This window comes from Bos javanicus, chromosome 2 (assembly GCF_032452875.1).
Source record: "Bos javanicus breed banteng chromosome 2, ARS-OSU_banteng_1.0, whole genome shotgun sequence".
In the NCBI taxonomy this organism is placed as follows: domain Eukaryota; kingdom Metazoa; phylum Chordata; class Mammalia; order Artiodactyla; family Bovidae; genus Bos; species Bos javanicus.
Window position 1 is genome coordinate 81,769,149 of NC_083869.1, and position 13,430 is coordinate 81,782,578.

The window sequence follows — 13,430 nt, forward strand, 5'->3', positions numbered from 1 at the left end:
AATCTATTACTTTTAATTTTGTCATTGATATAGTTGAATTCATGTCTGCCATTCACTTTTTAAATTTTCTATAACTTTCATGATTTTTTGTTCCTCTATTTCTTCTTTACTTTCACATTAAGTAAATATATTCTAATATAGTAGTTTAATTTTACTTAATGATTATTTTCATTATTATACTATATTCTAATACTGCTTTATCATTTACCATGTACATTTGAATTTATCTGAATCAACTTCTGATTTATAATAGCTGAATTCTTGTGATATAAAATGTTACTCCTATGTAACTCTATTAACTTTTCCCCTTTTTTGTGGTATTATAATTGTATGTATTATATCTACTAGTATTTTAAAACAAAGAATACATAATTACTACATTTTTATCTGTAGTCATTTCCTTCCTTCCATTCACCCTCTTTGTGCTATTGCTAATATATATTACAATTAAATTATATTTCAATATTTTTTATTCTTGGTTTTATATATGTATATAATTTTATGCAATTGCCTAATTTATAAATATTTACGTACATATATTTGTGTGTGTATATGTATATATGTATAGATGTAATTTTATTCAATTATCTTAAATCAGTGAAGATAAGAAAGAGGAAAAATATTAATTCCTCAGTCTTGTAAAATTATGTAATTACATTCACTGACTTTTCTTTTTCCATGTGGTTGAGAATTATCATCTGGTGTTACTTGCTTTCAGCCTGAAGAACTTCCTTTAGTATTTCTTGGAAGGGCAGTTTAGTTTCAACAGATTCTCAGTTTTGTTGTTTGTTTCTTTTTGCTTTTCTTAATCTAGAAGAGTTTGTCTTAGCTTTTACTTATGAGCAATTTTACTGGCTATAGAATTTTTGTTTGACACTTTTGTTCTTTGAGCACTTTATTATTTGAGCATGTGCTTTCTGGAATTCATTGCTTCTGCTGAGAAGTCATTATTAATCCTGCTGAGGTTCTTTTGTAAGTGATGAGTCATTTATCTCTTGCTGCTTTAGAAAAACTCTTTAAATTAAAGTATAGTTGATTTATTTACAATGTTGTTAGTTTTAGGTGTACAGCAAAGTAATATATCTTATATATATATGTACATATCTTTAATATAAACATACGTGTATGTACATATATGGAAAATGTGGTTATATAAACATAAGGGAATATGTACAGACATATATATGTGTGTACATATACACACCTATATAGGTTTCCCAGGTAGCATTTGTGGTAAAAATCGCACACCAATGCAGGAGACTTAGGTTTGATCCCTGAGTTGGGAAGATCCCCTGGAGGATGAAATGGAAACCCACTTTAGTATTCTTGCCTGGAGATTCTTATGGACAGAGGAACCTGGTGGGCTACAGTTCATAGGGTCACACAGAGCCAAACATGACTGAAGTGACTTAGCACAAATGTATATATATATATATATATATATATGTGTGTGTGTGTGTGTGTGTGTGTGCGTGTGTATAATGTATATATACATGCATACACAAATATATATATATATATGTGCTTTTTCAGATTTTTTTCCATATAGGTTATTACAAATATTGACTATAATTCTCTGTGCTATATATTATGTCCTTGTTAGTTGTCTATTTTATATAGTAGTTTATATATGCTAATCCTAAATTTCTAATTTATTCCTCCCCCAACTTTCCCCTTTTGTACCATAAGTGGTTTTTCTATGTCTATTTCTGTTTTGTGTATATATTTTCATTTTTATCATTTTTTTAGATTCCACATATAAGTGATATCGTATATTTTTATTTCTCTCTCTGGCTTACTTCACTCACTATAATGGTCCCTAGGTCCATCCATATTGCTGAAAATGGCATTTTTTTCCCATTGATTTTTATGGCTAAATAATATTGCCTTATATTTATAAACCATATCTTCTTTATTCATTCATCTTTTGGGAGATATTCAGGTTGCTTCCATGTCTTGGTGATTGTAAATAATGTTGCAGTTTTAATGTGATGTTTCCGTAAATTTATCGGTGTTTGTCCTATTTGTAATTCAGTTAGCTTCCAGAATTGTAGATTTTATGTCATCAAATTAAGATGGTTTTTTAGGCATTATTTTCTAACACTTTTTATACTCCTTTCTCTCTCCTTTTTCTGTAGTACCCATTATATGTATTTTGTGTGCTTACAAGTCTCTAACATTTTTCTTAAGCTCTCTCTATTTTATTTTTTTCATCTTTTTTTTTAAGCTTACCTGATCTCTAGCAATCTCTCTACAACTTAGCTTATCTTTCTTCTGCCATTTTATTCTTTTTATTTTTTTTATTTTTTAAATTTTTTATTCCTTTATTTCTCATGTGTTCCCCATCCTGAACCCTCCTCCCTCCTCCCTCCCCATACCATCCCTCTGGGTCTTCTGCCATTTTAAATCTATTGAGCCACTCTAGTAAATTTTTTATTTCAATGAATAAACTTTATAATTCCATAATTTCCATTTGGTTCTTGTTTATGGTCTCTGTTTATATTATCTGTGTTATGTGATATTGTCATTATATCATCATTTTACTTTTTAAATCATGATTTCCTTTAGTTCTATAAACATGTTTATAATGGTTGCTTTAAAATCTTATAAGTCAAACATGTGTTTCCCTTACAGGAGTTTCTTTTTCTTCTTCTTTTTTTGAAATGTGTGCTTATCCTGCTCTTTGCACCGCATTTTCCCCTTTCTTTTCATGCCTTATCATTTTTTTGTGAGAAACTGGACATTTTAGATAATGTTTTGTACCAACATTAGACATCCTGGAATGCAGAGCCAAGTAGGCCTTGAGAAGCATTACTATGAATAAACCTAGTAGAGGTAATGAAATTCCAGCTGAGCTATTTCAAATCCTAAATGCTGATGCTGTTAAACTGCTGCACTCAATATGCTGGCAAATTTGGAAAAGTCAGCAGTGGTTACAGGACTGGAAAAAGTCAATTTCTATTTCAAGCCCGAAGAAGGACAATGCCAAAGAATGTTCAAACTACCACAAGATTGTCCTCATTTCACATGCTAGCAAGGTAATGCTCAAAGTCCTTCAAACTAGGCTTCAGTATATGAAGTTCTTCATGTATATGAATTGAGACCTTCCAACTGCACAACCTGGATTTAGAAAAGGCAGAGGAATCAGAGATCATATTGCCAATATCCATTGGATCATAGAAAAAGCACGGAAATTCCAGAAAAAAAAATCTGCTTCATTGACTATGCTAAAGCCTTCGACTGTGTGGATCACAATAAACTGTGGAAAATTCTTAAAGATATGGGAATACCAGAATGCCTTACTTGCCTTCTGAGAAATCTGTATGCAGGCCTAGAAGCAACAGTGAGAACCAGTCATGGAACAATGAATTGATTCAAAATTGGGAAAGGAGTACATCAGGCTATATATTATCACCTTGCTTATTTAACTTATATGCAGTGTACATCATGGGGCATGCCATGCTGGATGAATCACAGTCTGGAGTCAAGTTTTCTGGGAGAAATATCAATAAACTCAGATATGCAGATGAAATCACACTAATGGCAGAAAGAAAAGGAGAACTTTGCTTCAGGAGAAGGGAAAGAGCCTCTTGAAGGTGAAAGAGGGGAGTGAAAAATCTGTCTTAAAACTCAAAATTCAAAAAACAAAGATCATGGCATCCAATCCCATCACTTTTCAGCAAATAGATGGGGAAACAATGGAAACAGTGAAAGACTTTATTTTCCTGGGCTCCAAAATCACTGTGGGTGGTGACTGCAGCCAAGAAGTTAAAAGACGCTTGCTCCATGGAAGAAAAGCCATGAAAAACTTAGATAACATATTAAAAAGCAGAGATATCACTTCACTGACAAAGATCTATCTAGTCAAATCTATGTTTATTACTACTGGTATTTCCAGTAGTAATTTACGGATGTGAGAGTTGGACCATAAAGAAGGCTGAGCACAGAAGAACTGATGCTTTTGAACTGTGGTATTAGAAAAGACTTTTCAGAGTCACTTGCACAGTGAGGAGATCAAACTATTCAAACCTAGTGGAAGTTATCCCTGGATATTCATAGGAAGGACTGATGCTGAAGCTGAAGGTTCAATACTTTGGCCACCTGTTGGGAAGAGACAACTCATTGGAAAAGACTCTGATGCTGGGAAAGCGTGAAGGCAGAAGAAGAAGGGAAAATAGAGGATGAGGTGGATGGCATCATCAAGACAATGGATGTGAGTTTGCACAAACTCTGAGAGAAAGTTAAGGACAGGGAAACCTGACATGCTGCAGTCCACGGGGTCACAAAGATTCAGACACAACTTAGTGACTGAACAACAATAACAACTTTGATTACTTCCTCTCTGATCCCTTTAGGCTTATTATCATCATTTTTTTTTTTTTTAATGTTTGAAGGTGAAAGTCATTCATTAGTGTCCAACTCTTTGTGACCCCATGGACTGTAGTCCATGGTATTCTCCAGGCCAGAATACTGGATTGGGTAACCTTTCATTTCTCCAGGGAATCTTCCCAACCCAGGGATCGAAACCATGTCTCCCACATTGCAGGTGGATTCTTTAGCAGCTGAGCCACAAGGGAAGCCCAAATGAAAGTGAAAGTGTCTCAGTCCTGTCTGACTCTTTGCAATCCCATGGACTATACAGTCTACTGAGTTCTCCAGGCCAGAATACTTGAGTGGGTAACTTTTTCTCTTCTCCCGCAGATCTTCCCAACCCAGGAATCAAACCGGGGTCTCCTGCATTGCAAGCAGATTCTTTACCAACTGAGCTATCAGGGAAGCCCTTTTTTATGTTTAGTGACTAGTGGAATATTTAGTGCTGTCTACCTCCTACCCCCCTCAACGTGTTTACCCACACACAGACACACAGACACACATAGTGTTCAGCCTTAAATGGTTTCACTCATGAAATACCAATTATGCAAGGATGGCAGTGATTTAGATAGAAATTTCATACCTGACCATGAAGTGAAGTAAAGTGAAGTCCCTCAGTCATGTCCGACTCTTTGCGATCCCATGGACTGTGGCCTACCAGGCTCCTCCATCCATGGGATTCTCTAGACAAGAACACTGGAGTAGGTTGCCATTTCCTTCTCCAGGGGATCTTCCTGACCCAGGGATCGAACTCGGGTCTCCGGCATTGCAGGCAGACGCTTTAACCTCTGAGCCACCTGACCATAAACAACTGTTAAATTGCACTAGCTGATTATTCTGTTGTTTTCAATAATTCCTTGGAGCATAAATTAATCCAATAAATTCTACAAACTAATCAAATTCTGGATCCTTTCAAAGAATAGTTGAGATTACTATTTTGTTTGTTTGTTTTGACTCTAAGAGGACTCTGTTCACCTGTCTTATTACAAGTTTATAGAAATGTGTGTTAGATCCTCAGTTGTGACTGACTCTTTGTGAACCCATGGCCTGTATGCCACCAGGCTCCTCTGTCCATGGAATTCTCCAGGCATGAATAGTGGAGTAAGTAGCCTTTCCCACTTGGCCACCTGATGTGAAGAACTGACTCTCTGGAAAAGATCCTAATGCTGGAAAAGATTGAAGGCAGGAGGAAAAGGGGATGACAGTGGGTGAGATGATTGGATGGCATCACCAACTTGATGGACGTGAGTTTGAGCAAACTCTGGGTGTTGGTAATGGACAGGAAAGCCTGATGTGCTGCAGTCCATGGGGTCACAAAAAGTCAGACATGACTGAGCAACTGAACTGAACTGAGCCATTCTCTTCTCTAGGAGATCTTCCTGAAGCAGAGGTCAAATCTGGGTTTCCTGCTTGCAGACTGTCTCCCTGCATTGCAGGTAGATTCTTACTGTCTGAGCCACCAGGGTAGCCCAGGTTTATAGGAATAGCTAAAAACTAATTGGCCTTCAGTTTATTCTATTTTGGATCTCCTCTTAAATTTCTCTCACCACAATCTTAACAGTTCTTGAGAGTGACTTTGGTCTTAAACTTCTTCACTCTTTGTTGCAAATGAATTCAGTTTCTTTGGGACAAGGTCAAGAGCTATCTGTTTTATGATCCATTTTGCCTTATCTATTCCAGGGAACATTTCTGAGATTGGGCTTTGGGGCTGACGATAAGGACAATACCAGGCTTATTTGTGAGTTGCACCTCTAGGCTAGGGGCTGAGCAATTGTTGGGTGGGCAGCAGCCTGTAGTCCTTTTGACTTGCCTGTCCTGGCATCAAATGGCAGTCTCAGAAGCTAGGAGAGCAGTGATGAGGGCACCCATATTCTTAACATGCCATACTCAAAGTAGACTCTTCATTCCACAAGAGGGGGTTAAGAACAAGAAGGAATTCTCTAACTCTCTACCACATTTTCTTAAGGTTTGCTTTAGCAACAGAGAGCTTGGGACAAGAGGAGAAATGCTGGAATCTTCTTCTTTCCAGGTGAAAGCCCTCCATCTGGATTCTGAGGGTGGGATCCTAGCTTTCTTGAGTTTAACCAGCCAGAGTGGAGTCCCTGCCATGTTGATCTAGAAGGAGAGAGGGGAAATTATTGGTTCAAATAACAAACTCTCACCTTTCTAATTGAAATTTTGTAGATGTGTAGATATTTCTTAATTTGCTATCACCCCTTAGGATCATTGGAGAAGGAAATGGAAACCCACTCCAGTGTTCTTGCCTGGAGAATCCCAGGGACGGGGGAACCTGGTGGGCTGGCGTCTATGGGGTTGCACAGAGTTGGACACGACTGAAGCGACGCAGCAGCTTAGGATCATTTACAGAAGCTTTAAAATTCCTGTGTATAATTTTTTATCAGTTTCACTGGAAAAGAGTCCAGAGAAGCTCCTCATACTCTTTTGTTGGAGGTAAATCTGTTGAGTTGAATTGACTGAAAGAGGAATCCTGTCTTAAGTGCCAAATTTTGACTTCTGAGGTCCCATCCAACGCAATTATTCTGTTTCCTTTTCTTTGTTCCTTACATTAGTTTCTTTTTAATATTTCAAATCTAAAGTCTAATGACTACATGCTTTTTCCTCAAGTTGTTCATATCATTTTTGTTTATAAAGAACCATATTATACTGGCTCATTCTTAAATGGTAAAATGAGTTTAACTTCCTCTTTCATTGTTGCATGAAAACGTGGAAACATGTTCAGACTTAAAAAATAACTGGAAAAATGTGAAAATTATTTTCTCTCATAATTATTATGTTTGAAGTTTATATGATATATTAAATATGCATGACTTAAAACATGAGCAATGTCAGATGATGCATCACAAGACACTCAAATTTTCAGAAAAGTGAGATATCTCCTCTGATAAACATGTGTCAGACACCAAACACAATGACTATGATAAGCCCACCTATTTGATTAGTCTTGAACACATGAAAATTGACTTATATGTTGCCGAAATACCACACAAATTAAAACCTATGTCTCTATGTAGTACTATTAATTCATAGGAAGATTTTAAGAGTGACTTAGACTTATTGCAAAGGTGAAAATGAATAAAATATAATAGCCTGAGTCAGTTTACATGCTGCTTTAGAAACATACATTAGTTTTATTTTATATCTTTCCAGAAGACAGATGGTTATTAGCTAAGCTTTAAAATGAAACTTGTATACTAACCAAGTAACAAGCAAAATGCTCAATATTACATTGACATAATTTAACAACTGCAATTACTGGGCAAGGCAGTCTATGAAATTAATGACCTTTGCATGCAGAACTTCTAAACATATACTCTAGTGATTGGGAGAGGTGTGTTAAGCTTAAATCCACAATAATATCTAATAGATTCTGTCCCCAAGTTACTAACTCAATCTCTGGTATAAAATGAGGGTATTAGCATTTCAAGAGTTAAGAAAGTTACTAAGTACCTCATTTTCTACTAGTAGATTTTTAATTACAGGGAGAATTAAGCTTGTGAAATAATGGACATACATTTTCTGCTTCAAAATACAATCATATAAACTGTTTAATTCTTAAATGTTGTTAATCCAGGTAATTGTGACAGTAGTATTGACTTTACAAAGTTTTTTTTTTTTTTTTTCAGAAACTGAAATGGGATGGATGTTCACAAGTTTTAGTTATATAAATTATTTTTTGAAAAGTAACTTTTTTAGATAAGCACTGTTCTAATTGAAAACAATAAATTTCTATGAAAATAATACTAGTTGGCATTTATAAAGTTATACATTTCAACTCAGTTTGAAATGGTTTACAAAAAATTTTTAAATCTTACCTCACATTTCTTATGCAGCTTGCTATAACTGTTCTAGTTGAAAAAGATAATATCTCTATTTCCATTTTAGTAGATTATCTTAGTAGTGTAGAACTCAGCATCCAAGTAAGAGTTCTGCTTGTCATGTCTAATGAGTGCTGCCTGGAAGCTGATGGCAGAGTATTAGCATTTTTCAAATTTATATGATCAACCTATCCTATCCAGACTCATTTGCAGTGATAGATAGATTAATAAGACTTCCTGGTACTTGTTTTCTTCTTTATACCTTTTAAAGCAAAATAGCTGGATCTTCTGAAGATTTGAAAGAATGATCGTATAAATTATTTTGGTTCATTCTGAAATGACACCTCATTCTTAGCTCCCACCAGAAACTGTCAGCATCTTCAGAGTGAAAAACAGAATATAATTTCAAAATCAAATTAGACTTATAGGAGGGGAAAAATAACTGGATAAGACAGCTGAAAGCAGCAGAGGAAAAACAGCTAAACCATAATAAAGTTTGAAGTTCATTATTCTAGACAATAAATCATTAAGCATAATTTTAAAGGAATAGTTATTAATAGGTGGCATAAGTACTATCGAGTGATTATAATGGTTATATATTAATATAAGTATAATTATTTTTGGCTGAGGCAGTAGAAGAAATCATCATGGGATTAGTTCCCCACACTGATCCCCAAAAATATTTATGTCCTAGGGAAAGAAAAATTTGTAATTAGAAAGTTAAAGAACAATATAATAGTGAAGCACAAAAGACTTATTGAGATAAGAGAATCAAGCAGAATGAAACAATGGAATCCTTGAATGATGGGGTTAAGAAGAATTACACTGTGATCTCAAAGGTTTTGTGTTTTTGAAAGCCAGGGAAATAAGAATCTGGTCAGAGAGTTATGTTATCACCTAAGACATTTGCAACATTGACTTCATTGGCATTGAGATGTTTCTGTGACTTTGTGGGCTGCAGACATTTATGAGTAGACTAGCATACATTACTCATGAGCACAGATGGGATGCCCTGATATAATAAACAGTGATATTTTGGGATGACAAACAATTTTTGTTAGGTAAGACTTAGAGGCATGCCTTTTTTTGAGAATGAAATTTATACAGTGATTTATGCCCATAATCTGATGAAGCAGGAGGATAGGAGGTTTCAGTAGTGTATTAAAAATGTAGTATCCAAAAGCATAATCTATTTGGAAGGGGAAAAATCATGGAAAACTAATTACAGTTCAGTCCTGGCAGTTACTTAAGTCAATTCTGCCTTCATTCCATTGGGCAGAGTTGCATAACACAAACCCAAATAACTGCACAAGGAGAAAGCAAATGAACTCAGCCACATATCTCAGGATACACATTAACAAAAAACTAAAGTATCAATATTCAGCAAAAATGCAAATAGTTACTAAGCATATAAAGATGTTCAAATTCACTGTGTGTGTAATAAAAATTCAAACAAAATATGTTGAAAAATTACTCTTAGTAAACATGTATGAAATTCATTTCAACACAAACATTTTGAGGTTTTAATTCAAGAATTTTAAAAATCTCTTAACATTGTTACTTGATTTCAACAGCTTTTTATAAAATAATATGAAATGTAGACAAATATTTATTAGTAAATATGCCATTATAATATCATCTGAAGCACTGACTAGGTTGAATTTTTAATAATGTTATTTCTAAATGCATGAGTTATACGTTTTTTTCTTCTCTTTTGTATTTGTTTATGTTATGCAAATTCACTGATATTAGATTATGTTATTTTAACGTATTTTTAACAAAGGGACAAAAAACAATTTCATCAGTAAGGATTAAGTTCTGCTTGAATAAAAGAAACACAAAATAAAAATGACATCCCAGAGCAGAAATTGTGTTCTCAGTTAACAGGAGACATGTAGCCAGGACTGACTGAATGGTAGCTCGGTTTCATGAGATTCTCAGGGGCCTAGCTTATTTCTATAACACATTTCCACCATGCACCTAATATAAACATCATCTTCATGGTGGGTAGGTCGGTAGGTGCCCAATATGCTACTGGAGATCAGTGGAAAAATAACTCCAGAAAGAATGAAGAGACAAAAACAAAGAAAAAAACAACACCCAGTTGTGGATATGACTAGTGATGGAAGTAAGCCTGATGCTGTAAAGAGCAATATTGCCTAGGAACCTGGAATGTAAGGTCCATGAATCAAGGCAAATTGGAAATGGTCAAACAGAAGACGGCAAAAATGAGTATCAACATTCTAGGAATCAGCAAACTAAGATGGACCAGAATGGATGAATTTAACTCAGATGACCATTATATCTACTACTGTGGGCAAGAATCCCATAGAAGAAATGGAGTAGCCATCATAGTCAACAAAAGAGTCCAAAATGCAGTACTTGGATGCAATCTCTAAAAGAACAGAATGATCTTTGTGAATTTCCAAGGCAAACCATTCAATATCACGGTAATCCAAGCCCATGCCCCAAACAGTAATGCTGAAGAAGCTGAAGCTGAACGGTTCTATGAAGACCTACAAGACCTTTTATAACTAACACCCCAAAAAGATGTCCTTTTCATTATAGGGGAATGGAATGGAAAAGTAGGAAGTCAAGAAACACCTGGAGTAACAGGAAAATTTGGCCTTGGAGTACAGAATGAAGTAGGGCCAATAGAATTTTGCCAAGAGAATATACTGGTCATAGCAAACACCCTCTTCCAGCAACACAAGAGAAGACTCTACACATGGACATCACCAGATGGTCAACACCAGAATCAGACTGATTATATTCTTTGCATCCAAAGATGGAGAAGCTCTATACAGTCAGCAAAAACAAGACCAGGAGCTGACTGTGGCTCAGATCATGAACACCTTATTGCCAAATTCAGGCTGAAATTGAAGAAATTTGGGAGAACCACTAGACCATTCAGGTATGACCTAAATCAAATCCCTTATGATTATACAGTGGAAGAGAGAAATAGATTTAAGGGACTATATCTGATAGAGTGCCTGACGAACTATGGATGGAGGTTCGTGACATTGTACAGAATACAGGGATCAAGACCATCCCCAAGAAAAAGAAATGCAAAAAAGCAAAATGGCTGTCTGAGGAGACCTTACAAATAGCTGTGGAAATAAGAGAAGTGAAAAACAAAGGAGAAAAGAAAAGATATCTCCATTTGAATGCAGAGTTCCAAAGAATAACAAGGAGAGATAAGAAAGCCTTCCTCAGTGATCAGTTCAAACAAATAGAGGAAAACAATAAAACAGGAAAAACTAGAGATCTCTTTAAGTAGATTAGAGCTATCAAGGGAACATATCCTGCAAAGATGGGCTCAATAAAGGACAGAAATGGTATGAACCTAACAGAAGCAGAAGATATTAAGAGGTGGCAAGAATACACAGAACTGTACAAAAAAGATCTTCATGACCCAGATAATCAAGATGGTGTGATTACACCTAGAGCCTGACATCCTAGAATGTGAAATCAAGTGGGCCTTAGGAAGTATCACTACAAACAAAGCTAGTGGAGGTGAGAGAATTCCAGTTGAGCTATTTCAAATCCTGAAAGATGATGCTGTGAAAATGCTGCACTTTATATGCCAGCAAATTTGGAAAACTCAGCAGTGGCCACAGGACTGGAAAAGGCCAGTTTTCATTCCAATCCCAAAGAAAGTCAATGCCAAAGAATGCTCAAACTACCACACAATTGCACTCATCTCACACGGTAGTAAAGTAATGCTCAAAATTCTCCAAGCCAGGCTTCAGCAATACGTGAACCATGAATTTCCAGATGTTCAAGCTGGTTTTAGAAAAGGCAGAGGAACCAGAGATCAAATTGCCAACATCCGCTGGATCATGGAAAAAGGAAGAGAGTTCCAGAAAAACATCTATTTCTGCTTTATTGACTATGCCAAAGCCTTTTACTGTGTGGATCACAATAAATTGTGGAAAATTCTGAAAGAGATGGGAATACCAGACCACCTGACCTGCCTCTTGAGAAATATGTATGCAGGTCAGGAAACAACAGTTAGAACTGGACATGGAACAACAGACTGTTTCCAAATAGGAAAAGGAGTATGTCAAGGCTGTATACTGTCACCCTGCTTATTTAACTTATATACAGAGTATATCATGATAAACGCTGGGCTGAAGGAAGCACAAGCTGGAATCAAGATTGCCGGGAGAAATATCAATAACCTCAGATATGCAGATGGCACCACCCTTATGGCAGAAAGTGAAGAAGAGCTAAAGAGCCTCTTGATGAAAGTGAAAGAGGAGAGTGAAAAAGTTGGCTTAAAGCTCAACATTCAGAAAACTAAGATCACGGCATCTTGTCCCATCACTTCATGGCAAATAGATGGGGAAACAGTGGAAACAATGTCAGACTTTATTTTTCTGGGCTCCAAAATCTGTGCAGATGGTGATTGCAGCCATGAAATTAGAAGACACTTACTCCTTGGAAGGAAAGTTTTGACCAACCTAGATAGCATATTAAAAAGCAGAGACATTACTTTGTCAACAAAGGTCCATCTCGTCAAGGCTATAGTTTTTCCAGTAGTCATATATGGATGTGAGAGTTGGGCTATAAGGAATGCTGAGCACAGAAGAATTGATGCTTTTGAACTGTGGTGTTGGAGAAGACTCTTGAGAATTCCCTGGTCTGCAAGGAGATCCAACCTGTCCATCCTAAAGGAGATCAATCCTGGGTGTTCATTGGAAAGACTGATGTTGAACCTGAAACACCAATATTTTGGCCACCTAATGTGAAGAGCTGACTCATTTTAAAACACCCTGTTGTTGGAAAGGTTTAAGGCAGGAGGAGTAGGGGACGACACAGGATGAGATGGTTAGCTGGCATCACCAACTCAATGGACATGAATCTGGGTAAACTCCAGGAGTTGGTGATGGACAGGGAGGCTTGGCATTCTGCAGTTCATGGGGTCTCAAAGAATCGGACACTACTGAGCAACTGAACTGAACTGAATTGACTTCTCCTATTGCAGCATTCATGGTAAATAAAACAGGAAACTGGTAATTGGCAAGAAAGCAGGGCAGAGTGAAATAAACCTCATTATTTTTGCTATGTATATGTATATATAAACAAATATCAAGATATCTGAATAATTTAAATCACTCTGTTGATGAAGAATATAAATTTTAATGTTTAAAGTGTTTTAAATCACAACCAGACTGTAAAAGAATCTTTGAAAGAGAAAAATGAAGATAAATGCTGAAA